Below are 14,023 nucleotides of genomic sequence, written 5' to 3' on the forward strand. Positions count from 1 at the left end.
TGGCTCCCCAAGTTCCACATCCTAATCCCCAGAACCTGTGAATATGTTATTCTATGTGGCAAAAGGGACTTTGCAGATAAGATTAAGTTAAGGATCTTGAGATGAGAAGATTATCCTGGATGACCTGGGTGGGCTCAATGTAGCCACAAGGGTCCTTAAAGGAGGAGGCAGGAGGATCAGAATGAGAGAAGGAGATGTGACAACAGAAGCAGAGGTTAGAGTGATGCAGGGTCACCAGCCAAAGAATGTAGAAGCCTCTAGAAACTGGAAAAGGTAAGGAAGCAGATTCTCCCCTAGAGCTTTTAGAAGGAACACAGCCCTAACGCTTTAATTTTAGCCCTGTGGGACTGTTTTCAGACTTCTAACCTCTAGAACTGTAAGATAATAAATCTGTATTGTTTTAACCCACTAAGTTTGTGGTAATTTGTTAGAACAGCAATAGGAAACACGTACACTCCTGCTGTGTCCCTGATCTGAATTTCTGCTTTCTTCTGTGCGGCCTATTCAAATCCACCCCCACCCCAGGTTCAGCATAATCTTTGGTATTTAACAAAATGCAACAAACTCTATTGGATGCTTATCACATGCAAAGCATCTGGCTAAATACCAGTAGATAAAGAAGGCAAGATACAAAGATGAGTGAGAGACTCCCCGCTCCCCACTTCAAAAGAGCTCAGAGTCTGGAGCAGAGGAGGTAAGGTAGAGAGGAGGAGGAGTATGGACGAACTTTGAAGGCACCAGATAGGATAATTGGTGTTATTTTAGTGGATACCAGCTTTTAAATCCCATCCTGGATTTCTCCCAGATTTAAATGATCATAATTCTTATTTTCTCTACTTTTACTTTGGAACTTAATTCAGTGATATTACTGAGAGTCTACTACATGCAAGACACTGGGCTAGGTGCCATGGAGGATACCTGAGTGGTTCCTCTACTGCCTTTTGTTGTTTAATTTTTTTGTGTATGTCTTGTCTGGGCTGTGGGGTTTTTGGTTTGTTTATGTAAGACATGCATATTCAGTACCTGCTTTGTTTCAAGTACAAAAGAAAATTCAGTGATGGATAAGTGTCTTTCTTTCAGGTTCTCAGAATCTAGTAGGAAAGACTCTGAAAATAGTATTTACAAAACAATGTGACAAGTTTTTTAATAGAAGGTTGTGCAAAGTGCTGCCTAAGGCTTCAGGGAGCAGATGACATTTGATCCAGGGCTGAAGGATAAATAGAGGTGCCAGTGGAAAAAGTGAGACAGTGTGAATGAGAAGGTGATGGAAGGAGGGGTGATCAGGAAGGGGAAAAAGCATTTCAGGAAGGAGGAACCATACAGGTGAAAATGGAGAACTGTGAAAAGAGCACAGAATGTCTGAGCAATGGTAAGAATTTCAGTGAGGCTGGGGCATAGGGTATGTAGTGGGAGGACAGGAGACAAAGCTAGAAAGGCATGGAAATCAAGTTTAGAGGAGTCTCATGCTCAGCTGAGTCTTTTATGCTGTAGATAGTCCTGTGTCCTAGTCAGTTTTTAAGTATACTCTTTGGAAGGATTCCTTTAGCATCATTTGAAAATACAGAGAGGTCTGCAGAGATGATACGGAGAAGACAAGGACCTGAACAGAATCAGGACGGGGAATGAAGAGAAGTAAAACAGGCTGGGTGGGGGGAGGGGGGAGGCAGAGATTACATTAGTCTGCTCAGGCTGCTGTAGTAAAATACCAGAGACTGGGTGTCTTAAACAACAGAGATTTATTTTCTCACAGTCTTAGAGGCTAGAAATCCAAGATCAACGTGCCATCAGGGTTGGTTTCTGGTGAGACCTCTCTTCCTGGCTTGTAGATGTCTGCCTTCTCTCTGTGCCCTCACTTGGGCTTTCCTCTGTACTCACATGGAGAGAGGGCTCTAGTGTCTCTTCCTCTTCTTAATAAGGATACCGTCTGATCGGATTAGCACCCCACCTTTATGACCTCCTTTAACCTTAATTGCCTCCTTAAAGGCCCTGTCACCAAATACAGTCACATTGACCACGTACAAATTTGGGGAGGACACAGTTCAGTCTATAACAGAGATATACCTGCCATAGAATCAACAAGACTTAGGTACCTATTTGGTAATAGTGACTAATATTTTTATAGTGCTTTATAATTTACAACATTATTTTTCACATCCACTATCTGGTTTGACCTTCACAACACTGTGGGAGGGAGATACTATCATTATCCTCATTGCATAGATGAGTAAACAGACTAAAAGAAGTTAAATAATATGTCCAAGACCTTATAGCTAGTAAGCAGAGACCCTGGCACTGAACCTGGCTGTGGACTCGGAATCCCACGCCATTCTGATTCTCTTGTGAGAAGTGAGGGGGTAAAGAAGACTGAAAAGTTGAGGCCAGCTTGAGGTTGCCTTACCCTTAGTCTCTAGGGAAGCCCAGAATCTCTCTTAGGTCAACTGCTTCCACCCCCTTACTCAAAATGCTTTCAAACTCCTTCCTCCGCCTGCTCTCTCCCCATCTAGGAAGCGCCTACATTATTCCCAGCAGCCTCCTCTAAGGTCTTTAGAGACACACATCTGCTCTCTCCTTCTCTCTCCTGGGGAGGTATGTGTGTGTGTGTGGAGGGGATGTGAATACAGAAATTTAAAACTTTTTCCTAATAACTTAAACTGTTATTGATAGAAGGATCTTCCCCTTCCTCTTGGCTGACTAATTCCTATTCATTCATCAAAACTAGGCTTACAGGTCACCTCTTTCATGACTTCTCCAAATTTGATGAGAACATGTCTGTGAGCACATAGTTTCCTAATATACTTTATCATCAGATCATGAATCATCAGATTGTGTAAGCTCCTTCAGGGCAGGCTGATATTCCTAGTATCTAGCAACAGCGCCCACTTTGTGTCTGTTACATGCTCATTGAACAAATGAATGATTTCATACATTGTGACATTCTTCCCATACCACTGAGCCCTTTTACTCTTCATCATTCCTCTCAGATACAGTCTGACTGCTTGTATGACTGAGGGTTCAATGCAGGAAACAAAAAAGCCCTCCAAGTAGTACAAGGATATGAAGACATACGTGCTTACAAAATCAGTTTGGAAGTCTAGAGGGGCCCACTCTGGGCTGAAACTCTAGCAATGTGCTCCAGAACATGATAAAAGTGCTCTGCCAGGGAAGGTGCTACCTCTGCCATAGTCAGGGAGGGTGGGGCACCTAGAGGTCTCCACTGATGATGGGGCTTGAGACCAAGTGGTTGCCAACTGTGATCCAAGGATCTGGAATCTATGATCAGGACACGGCTGCTGCTACACTCTGATGCAGCCACCTCTCAATATTTGCAAAGCTTGAGACATCATTGGATTACTGCAGTAGAAATAGATCACATCTCTATGGGCTTGCTTGCCTGGAGAAATAGCCCAAGCAGCTGCATGATGGCCTTTGTCTCACTTTTGCCTTCTAAATCTCACCCGTGTACATCTCACTGGCTACAGGGTATTCTGAGAAATATAATCCTTATCTTTTCAGCCTCTGCAGTATAGGAAAGCACACTAGAAGGAAAATACATTCTGGGAATGTGGGAATATATGCTGAATGCTAATAAACCATATCCACTACTCTGCTTGTGCAAAAATCCACCCAATGTCTTAATCACCCGCAACTGGGTCTCTTCCTCCTCCCCCACCCCCCTTGTCCAGGGCCCCCCCTGGTGACTGTCTCTGGCCCTGTCTCTTCAGTCTTCTCCTTCAGGCTACAGTTTGCCCTTTTCTGTGACCTGGGTGAGGCAAAATTTCTTAGTTATTCTTAGCACAATCCTTAAAAAGACAAATGGATATACTGGACTTCATCAAAATTAAAAACTAATACTCTTTGAAAGGCATTGTTAAGAGAACTAAAAATAAACCAGGAACTAGGAGAAACTATTGCAAATCACATATCTGACAAAGGACTTGTATCCAGAACATAAAAATAGCTCTCAAAAATCAATAATAAGAATGGGACTTCCCTGATGGTCCAGGGGTTAAGACTCTGCACTCCCAATGCAGGGGGCCTGGGTTTGATCCTTGGTCGGGGAACTAGGATCCCACATACTGCATCTAGAGAAGCCCGTGGGCCGCAGCTAGAGAGCCCATGTGCTGTAATGAAGACCCAGCACAGCCAAAATAAAATAAATTAATTAATTTAATAAAAACAAAAAATATTTTTAAAAAATAAATAATAAGAAAACAAACAGCCCAATAAAAAAATTGGGCAAAAGATTTAGAGGATTGTTCAGCAAAGAAGATCTATGGATGACAAATAAACACATGAAAAGATATTCAACATCATTAGTCATTAGGGAAATGCAAATAAAACCACAGTGAGAAACTATACATACACCTAAAATTCAAAAGTCTGATCTGAGTGTTGATGAGGATGTGGAGAAACTGGATTTCTCACACGCTGCTGGTGGGAGTGTAAAATAAATGGTACAACCACTTTGGAAACAATTTGGCAATTTTAAAAAAATTAAACATATATCTACCACATGATTCAACCATTCTACTCCTAGATACTTACCCCAGGGAAGAAGAAACAGATGAGCACAGAAAGACTTGTACACAAATATTCTTGGCACCTTATTTATAATGACAAAAAAAAAAACCCCACAAAAAAACTGGAAACAATCCCAGAATTCATCACCAAGTAAATGAATAAACAATTTATGGTAATCCATACAATGGGATACTTCTCAAGAATAAAAAGAAATGAACTATGGTACCACATAATGAATGAATCTCGAATTTATGCTGAGAAAAAAGAGGCCAAAGAATAAAAGTATATATTGTATAATTCCACTTACATAAAATTCAAACTAATCTACAGTGATAGAAAGCAGATCAGTGGTTGCCTGGGGATAGGGGAGGGTGAAGGCAAGAGAGATTACAAAGGGGCATGAGGAAGTTTGGGGGGATAATGGATATGTTCATTATCTTGATTATAATGATGGTTTCACGTCAAAAACTCACGAAATTATACACTTTAAATGTGTGCAGTTCATTATATACCGATTATACCTAAATAAAGTTATTTAAGTATTAAAGCAGAGACATTTGGACTAGGGAAAAAAACCCTATACTCCTTGTGTATATTCACTTACGTGATTGGTTGTTGTTTTTTGTCACACCACGTGGCTTGCAGGATCTTAGTTCCCCGACCACGGATCAAACTCACCTGCCCAGTCCACCCCCCTTCCCGCCCCCCCACCCCCTTCCCTCCAGCCCCAGCAGTGAAAGAGAGGAGTCCTAGCCACTGGACCGCCAGGGAATTCCCTCACTTCCCTCACTTATGTGATTGTTTGTTGTCTGTCTTCCCCAGTAGAGTGAAAACTCCATAACAGCTGGGGCCGTGCCTATTTACATCTCTAATGTTTAACATAGAATCTGGTGCATGTTAGGGATTTGACAGATATTTGTTGAAGAAAGAAAAGAGAGAGAACAGTTGAGAATAACTCCAAGTTTTAACCCTGAGTGAAAGAGAGAATGCGTTGTTGTTGATAGATGTGGAGGAATGAGGAGGAAAGTCAGAGATGGTACAGTCTGAGAGGGTGAAGGGGAGCCAGGTAACGCTGTGCCAGCAAAGCCAAAGGAACATGGAGTTTCAGGGAGGAGAAGAATTAGGAAAAGGCCTTTGGATTTTTGGATTCAGCAGTTAGAAGGCATTGGCTTCCCCGAAGAAAGTGATTCCAGACAGAAGCCAGGTTGTTTTTCCTTCCCCCAGTCTTCCCCAAACACAAAACACAAAACTTTGCTATACAGTAAAACATCCATTTGGTTCCCTCCATCTTCACAAGTTGCCATTTTAGTCCAAGCCCTCATTCTCTCTCACTTTTTCTGTTCCAATAGCTTAACTCCTTTCTTGGATGCCACTCTTGTTCTCTTTTGTTAGAATGTTGGTTTTAAAACCCTAATCAGGTCATGTGCCTAGTTCTTCCACAGAATCTCCTTGTCATTTAGTTCCCCTCTTTACCCCAAGGATTGGTACCCAAATGTGTTCAAGCTGTGAAACCCTCAAGCTATGTCACATCATCAGCTGGAATCAAGAATGGAAACTCAGTAAGGGTATTAGTTATATATTTCTGCCTAACAAATAACCCCAAAACTTTGAGGCTTGAAACAAAAACAACCAAAGCAACGTTTATTATCCTACAGTTTCTGAGAGTCAGGAGTCTGGGAGAGGCTTTGCTGGGTGCTTCTGACTCAGGGTCTCTCATGAGGTTGCAATAAAGCTATCAACTGGAGCTTCAGTCATCTGAAGGCTTGACTACCTTTTTTTATTTGGCTGCATTGGGTCTTCGTTTCTGCGCTCGGGCTTTCTGTAGTTGCGGTGAGCGGGGGCTGCTCTTGGTTGTGGTGCACGGGCTTCTCATTGCAGTGGCTTCTCTTGTTGCGGAGCATGGGCTCTAGGTGCACAGGCCCAGTAGTTGTGGCTCATGGGCTCTAGAGCGCAGGCTCAGTAGTTGTGGTGCACGGGCTTAGTTGGTCCGCAGCATGTGGGATCTTCCCGGACCAGGGCTTGAAGCCGTGTCCCCTGCATTGGCAGGCATATTCTTAACCACTGCACCACCAGGGAAGTGGTGTATTTTATTTTTTTCTTTTTTGGCTGCGCCGCATGGCTTGTAGGATCTTAGTTCCCTGACCCTCACCCTCAGCAGTGAAAGCACAATTCTTAGCCGCTGGACCACCAGGGAATTCCCTTGACTCCTTTTAAGATGCCTCACTCACATGGCTGTTGGCAGGATGCCTCAGTTCCTTGCTAGTTGTTGGCAAAAGACCTCAGTTCCTGACCACCTGGGCCTTTCCACAGGGCTGCTTGAGTGTCCTCCTGACATGGAAGCTGGTCATGAGTGATCAGAGAGAGAGCAGAGAGGAAGCTGCAATGCTTTTTCTGACTTAGTCTTCCTAATCTTCATCACTTCCACTTTATAGGTAGTCCCCAACTTACCATTGTTAAACTTACAATTTTTCAACTTTATGATGGTGTGAAAGTGATACATATTCATTAGAAACTGTAGTTAGAATTTTAAATTTTAATCTTTTCCTAGGCTATTGATGTACCTGTGCAGTACCATACTCTTTCCTGATGCTGGGCAGAAGCAGGGAGCTGCAGCTCCCTGTCAGCCATGTGATCATGAGGATAAACAACTGATAAACTTAAAACCATTCTATACCCATACAACTGTTACACTTTCAGTATGGCATTCAATAAATTACATGAGATATTCAACATTTTATTATAAAATAGACCTTGTGTTAGATGATTTTACCCAACTGTAGGCTAATAATATAAGTGTTCTGAGCACATTTAAGGTAAGCCAGGCTATGATGCTGGGTAGGTTAGATATATTAAGTGCATTTTCTACTTAAAATGTTTTCAATTTTTGATGAGTTTATTGGGATATAGCCCCACTGTAAGTTGAGGAAGATCTCTATTTTATTTATTAGAAGCAACTCATTAAGTCCAGCTTGTGCTTGAAGGGAGGAGAATTAAGCTCCACCTCTTGAAGGGAGTAGTGTCAAGGAACTTGTGGACCTATTTTAAAACCATCACAGTAAGGCAAAGAAAAAAAGATATGTTGAAGCCTTAAGGAAGAAAAGATTTGTGTCAATAGTTGTGAATAGTGATTCAAGAAGTCACTGCAGTAAGCAACGGTTATACAAATGTAGTGACTTTCTACTGAAACTGAGTCCCCCTAAAACCGAGTTTCCCTGTGGAGTTTATGATTAACCTCTCTATCCAAAACTTTATTCCCTTTCCGGTCCCCTCTGACCTCAATCCTGTACTAACTGAGTGCTAATCAGTCAGTCAGATGGCTAAAATTGCTGTTGTAGATAATATCGCTACATACAAACTCAGATTGTTTCTCCAGGGCAAGATGAGCTAACAGACCCCCAAGCCATGGACCACCTGGCCAGAGACTCATAAACCAGAGATACCCTAGCTTCCAAAACTATGATTAAGAAGTGTCACAGAACTGTCACAAGATGATGATTAATCCCAGCCTCTTTGCTCTTCCCCTTTAAAAAGCCCGTAACTCAGAGACCGAGTGGGAAAGGATCTGAGGCTTGTCTCCCACTCCCTTACTTGGCACCCTGCAATAAATCCTTACTTTGCTGCAAACTCCCTCTGTCAGAGGTTGGCTTTCTGTGCCTTGGGCACACGAGCCCTTTGCTCTGTTTCACTACCTGCACTACATGATAGAGCCAGGACCAGGGAAAGCAGATGAAGAGGTTGGCCATGTGTTCGGGGCTTGGAAGTGGTGATGGGATAGAAGAGTGTAGACTTTAGAGTGCTGGGATATACTAAAGTAATTGATCTGGAACTCAGACTGAAGCTCCACAGTAAAATGGAGAGAGTTAATTACTTCTAAGAATGAAACATCTCTCATAGCTCTTTACAGAAACTAAATCTATTTGAGTTTCAGATTCCTCATCTGTAAAATGGAACTAATAATATCTGCATTACCTTGTCCACTGAGTTGTTATACAGATAAAGTGAAATGACAGATGGAAAATTACTCTGAAAAGAGTAAATCATTCTTCTAATACTCTTGTTACTGTTAATCACTGCACTCTGAAAAGTTAAAAGGGACTGAGTTGATAGTAAAAAATCTTGCAAACTATATTTTTTAGTTTTTTTCTCCTGCCAGTCTTCAGTAGTAATAGCCCACAACACTGTAATTGGAAAAAAAAAGCTCAATTTTCTTCACTCCTGTCCTTCAGATGTCAGTGGAAATGAGATCTGGGAAGTGAAAAGGCTCCGCCTGAATCTTTTTTTTTTTAAAGAAGATGTTGGGGGTAGGAGTTTATTAATTAATTTATTTATTTTGGCTGTGTTGGGTCTTCGTTTCTGTGCGAGGGCTTTCTCTAGTTGTGGCAAGCGGGAGCCACTCTTTATCGCGGTGCGCGGGCCTCTCACTATCGCAGCCTCCCCTGTGAGGGAGCACAGGCTCCAGACGCACAGGCTCAGTAGTTGTGGCTCACGGGCCTAGTTGCTCCGCGGCATGTGGGATCCTCCCAGACCAGGGCTCGAACCCGTGTCCCCTGAATTAACAGGCAGATTCTCAATGACTGCGCCACCTGGGAAGCCCCACGGAAGCCCCACGGAAGCCCCACGGAAGCCCCACGGAAGCCCCACTCTCCTGAATCTTAAACAGAATGTTAAATACTCACACATTTATAGGTGATGATGTGGATTTTAATGCGTTTTTTTCCTGTTAGCTGCTTGGTCTCATAACCATAGAGCAGAACAAGGTCAGTGAGTTTGAAGGAGGGAGTAGAGTTATAAAAGTAGATAAGAAAATATGTGAGATTCAGAAGACGTGACCTCAGGGAAGCCACGTTTATCGCCATTTGTTGGGGAACCACTCAGCCTCCTTACGGTGAAGCTGAGAGTAGGGCCCCCAGTCATTCCAAGTTGTCCTGCCTCTGCTCCTCTCCATCCTTGCCCTAGGCTGAGGAGTTCAGCCTGCTTTTCACCTCCTCCCTAACTTCTGGGATGAAGAATCTGTTGCTGTCTTCCCACCTCCTCCCCACCCTTTCTTAATCTCCCTTAGCGCTTAAAGTCAAGTACAACTGTTATTCTCTTTCAAAGATTTTATTTTTTTAAAAAAAGACAAAACTTTACAAAATTGCATTAACATGCAAATACATGCCAGTTTTACAGTGAGAGGCAGTATAGCTTAATGATTAAAAGTACGGGCTTCAATGTGGTACATATATACAGTGGAACATTACTCAGCCATAAAAAGGAATGAAACTGGGTCATTTGTAGAGACGTGGATGGATCTAGAGACTGTCATATAGAGTGAAGTAAGTCAGAAAGAGAAAAACAAATATCATATATTAACACATGTATGTGGAATCCAGAAAAATGGTACAGATGAACCGGTTAGCAAGGCAGAAATAGAGACACAGATGTAGAGAACAAATGTATGGACACCAAGGGGGAAAAGAGGGGGGTGAGGGGGTGGGGGAGTGGTGGTGGTGGGATGAATTGGGAGATTGAGATTGACATGTATACACTAATATGTATAAAACAGATAACTAATAAGAACCTGCTGTATAATAAATAAATAAATAAATAAACACATGGAAAAAAAATGATTGAGGGACTTGCCTGGTGGTTCAGTGGTTAAGATTCTATGCTCCCAATGCAGGGGACCCAAGTTCAATCCCTAGTCAGGGAACTAGATCCCGTATAACGTGACTAAGAGCCTGCATACTGCAACTAAAGATCCCGAGTGCCACAACTAAGACCCAGCACAGCCAAAAAAAAAAAGTATGAGCTTCAGAATGAGGTACCCAGAGCTCAAATTTGAGCTCTGTGACCTTGGGTGAACTGAGTCTTAGTTTCCTCACCTTAAATGTAATACTTGCTCCTGCTTTGCAGGGTGATTGCAAGTATTAAATTAGTTTATAATATAAAGCATCTTAAACACTGTCTAGCATACAAAAAGCAGCACACAATACATATTAACTAGTATTGCTACAGAAAGCAAAGTAAGAAGAAGAAAATTAACCTATAATTACACATTTTGCTTCTGCTCACTAATAAAAACAAACAAACAATAACATTACAAATATGAGGAAGTTACAGGGTTTACGAGATCTTCCTGAGGTCTTTTGCTTCTTGGTTATTATTTGCATATATGCTCTTTGAAATAATTGGAAACCTAACAGAATTTTCCTTCAAATTTATTTATGTAGGAGGTGGTCGCTTAGTTTTCTCTTCTCCTTCCATGTTCCCTGCCTAGCCCTCCATCCTACACCCCAATTCTGTCCCAGGTTTAGGGCTGGCAATCATCACAATTTGCCTGTCCTACTTTTAGCACTGAAAGTCCTGCATCCTGTGAAACCTCTCAGACCCAGGTAAATTCTCCCTTAACTTTAGGTTGGACATATACACACTGAGGATCTTCAGGTGAACTGGGTGATGGCCATTTCCCTGGGCCTCTGTCCTATATAGAAACAGTCTCCTTGAGCCATTTCCTAAGAATATTTCTATGCTTTCTAAAAGCCAAGTTCCAAGCTCTCCTGGGAGGTGCCTTTTATGTAACTGAGCTTGGCATTGGTGGGTAGAATGGGAACCAAAGGGTAGATAGTGATGTGGACAAATAAAGAAGCAAGGGGGAGAAAAATAAAGTCTAATTTAGGAATCTTGTCAGTTTAAATTTCACAATGTTGTGGGACTTCCCTGGTGACACAGTGGTTAAGTCTCCATGCTCCCAGTGCTGGGAGCCCAGGTTCGATCCATGATAAGGGAACTAGATTCCACATGCATGCCACAACTAAGAGTTCACATGCCACAACTAAGGAGCCCAACTGCCGCAACTAAGACCCGGTGCAACCAAATAAATATTTAAAATGTTTTTCACAATGTTGTAAAAGGATCTAGAGTACAGTGCCTATCAGGTAGTAAGTACTCCAAACATGGCAGCTATGGCTGAGTGCCTTAAATCACATTTTAAGATGTTCCCCTTTATTTTTCCCCTATTTTCCCCTATCAAGCAGTTAGTTTGCTTTATGCTTATTGCCTTGGGGGAAAATATGGCAAGTAGGACAGGGTCGGTGTACAAATAATGCCTGCCAAGCGTTTCGCTCATTGGCAAGATACTCAAGGGTGTGGGCATAGTGTCTTGGCCAGATAAGAAAGGAGAAGGATCTTCATTTCACCAAACCAAGAAGAATTTCCTTCCCCTGGATTAGAGACAGGATGGAGGGGAGGTCTGTAGGGGCCTGAGAGTAGAGGGTGAAGCAGGCAGGGTTTTTAAAAACTATTTGTTTTATATGCAAACCTTGTCTGCTTCATCCATTCATATTCTATCTTGCTAAATTGGATTTCATTGACACAGACCCACTCAAAACAGATGCACCGTACATACACCTAAAACAAAAAGGATTTTTTAATATTTAAATTTTCATTTTCTTTCAATTTGAAAAGTTTGGGAGAAACAAAAACCCAGAAAAATGCAGAGAATAAAAATAAATGCCCACGTTCCCATTGGTTAGAATTAATGAATGTTAAGATTTCATAACTTTTTCTTCAGATAAGTTCTCATAAAGATAGGATATTATAGGGCTTCCCTGGTTGCGCAGTGGTTAAGAATCTGCCTGCCAATGCAGGGGACATGGGTTCAAGCCCTGGCGCAGGAAGATCGCACATGCCACAGAGCAACTAAGCCTGTGTGCCACAACTACTGAGCCTGCACTCTAGAGCCTGTGAGCCGCAACTACTGAGCCCATATGCCTAGAGCCGGTGCTCTGCAACAATAGAAGCCACCGCAATGAGAAGCCCACGCACTGCAACGAACAGGAGCCCCCAATCGCTGCAACTAGAGAAAGCCCGTGCGCAGCAATGAAGACCCAACTCAGCCAAAAATAAATAAATAAAATAAATTTATTTTTAAAAAAGATAGGATATTATAAATATGTTGAAACTTCCTTTCCCTAATCTCATTCACCAAGCATTCTCCTCTGAGACTCCTACTGTCATGAATCTAATGTTTATACAGTCTGTTTTTTTTTAAACCTTTGCTATGTATATATTTAAGCAATATATATTATTGTTCTGGGTGTTATTTTACATTTAAGTCAATTGCACCATTTTGCGTGTAACATTATGTAATTTGTTTTCATTCACATTGTGTTCAGGAGGAGTCCATGTTGATACATATAAATGTACTACATTTGTTGTAAGCAGCAGCACGGTTTTTCACTGTATTAATCTGTTTTTCAACCTTTCTTTTGTAATTGCCCCAAAGGGAAAATTTCATTAATTATGAGTTATTAAATGAATAACATTAATTTTAATTTCTCTCAACAACAGAAATTAAATACTAAGGAATAAGATTTTTGTTGGATAGGCTTGAACTTTGGAGGGTCACTACCACAAACCACATCTAATTTTTGGCATTCCCTAAGAATCAATTTTCACCCCTTTCAGGGTGATATTGCCCCAGTTGAGAATGCATGGTATAAATATACCATGTTTCTAATTTTTTTCTTTCAAGAAATGTTGCAATAACTAGCCTTAGTTTTGTATCTTTATACATATGCCTCAAAATATATACCTAGAAGTTATGAGGTATGTTCATTTCAGCTTTGTTGGATCTTGTCAAATTGTTCTCCAAAATGTTTATGCTAGTTTTTCATTACACCAATAGCATATGATTTCCTGTTTTTCCACTTCTTCACCAATACTGGAGTTGTCAGACTTTTTGATTTTGTCAATCTTGTGTAAAATGGTATACCATTGTTTCAATTTGCATTTTTCTAGTTACTAGTGAGAATGAACATATACTTTCAGTGTTTATTGGCCATTTGGGTTTTCTCTTGGGTGAACCGCCTGTTTATACCCTTTGCCCATTTTTCTGTTGGTTTGGTCTTTTTCTTACTGATTTGTAGAAAGACCACATTTATCCACGCAACCCCAAACTTGGCATAAACCAACAATCATTTGATTAGGCCTGTGGAGTCTATGAGATAGGAATTTGGATAGGGCACAGCAGGGTATCGGCTGGGAAGATTTGATTTGCTAGAATCATCTGGAGGCTGGAATCATCTGAAGACTCCATTGCTCACATGTGTAACATCTGTGCTAGGATGACTCAGATGTTGGATTCAGTTGCAACTGTTGGTGGGAGAACCTTTACATGGCCTCTTCAAATAGCTCAGACTCACAAGCTAGCAACTGGGTTCTAAGAGAGTCTCCAGAGAGTATTCCAAGTAGAAGTGCTCCAAGAGAAACAGGCAGAAGCTGCACAGCATTTATGAGCTAGTCCTGGCCGTTATACAGTACTACTTCTTCTGTAGTCTATTATGGAAAGCAGTCATAAGCTTGTCCAGATCCAAGGGAGAGGAAATAGACTTAATCTCTTGATAAGTGTCAAGCATTCAAGGCCATTTTAGAAAAACCACCCCAATTATGGCTCCAGATCCAGCAATTCCACTCCTAGGAATAGACCGAAGAGAAATTAAAACATATGTTCACACAAAAG

The sequence above is a fragment of the Kogia breviceps genome, chromosome 12 (assembly GCF_026419965.1).
Source record: "Kogia breviceps isolate mKogBre1 chromosome 12, mKogBre1 haplotype 1, whole genome shotgun sequence".
In the NCBI taxonomy this organism is placed as follows: Eukaryota; Metazoa; Chordata; class Mammalia; order Artiodactyla; family Physeteridae; genus Kogia; species Kogia breviceps.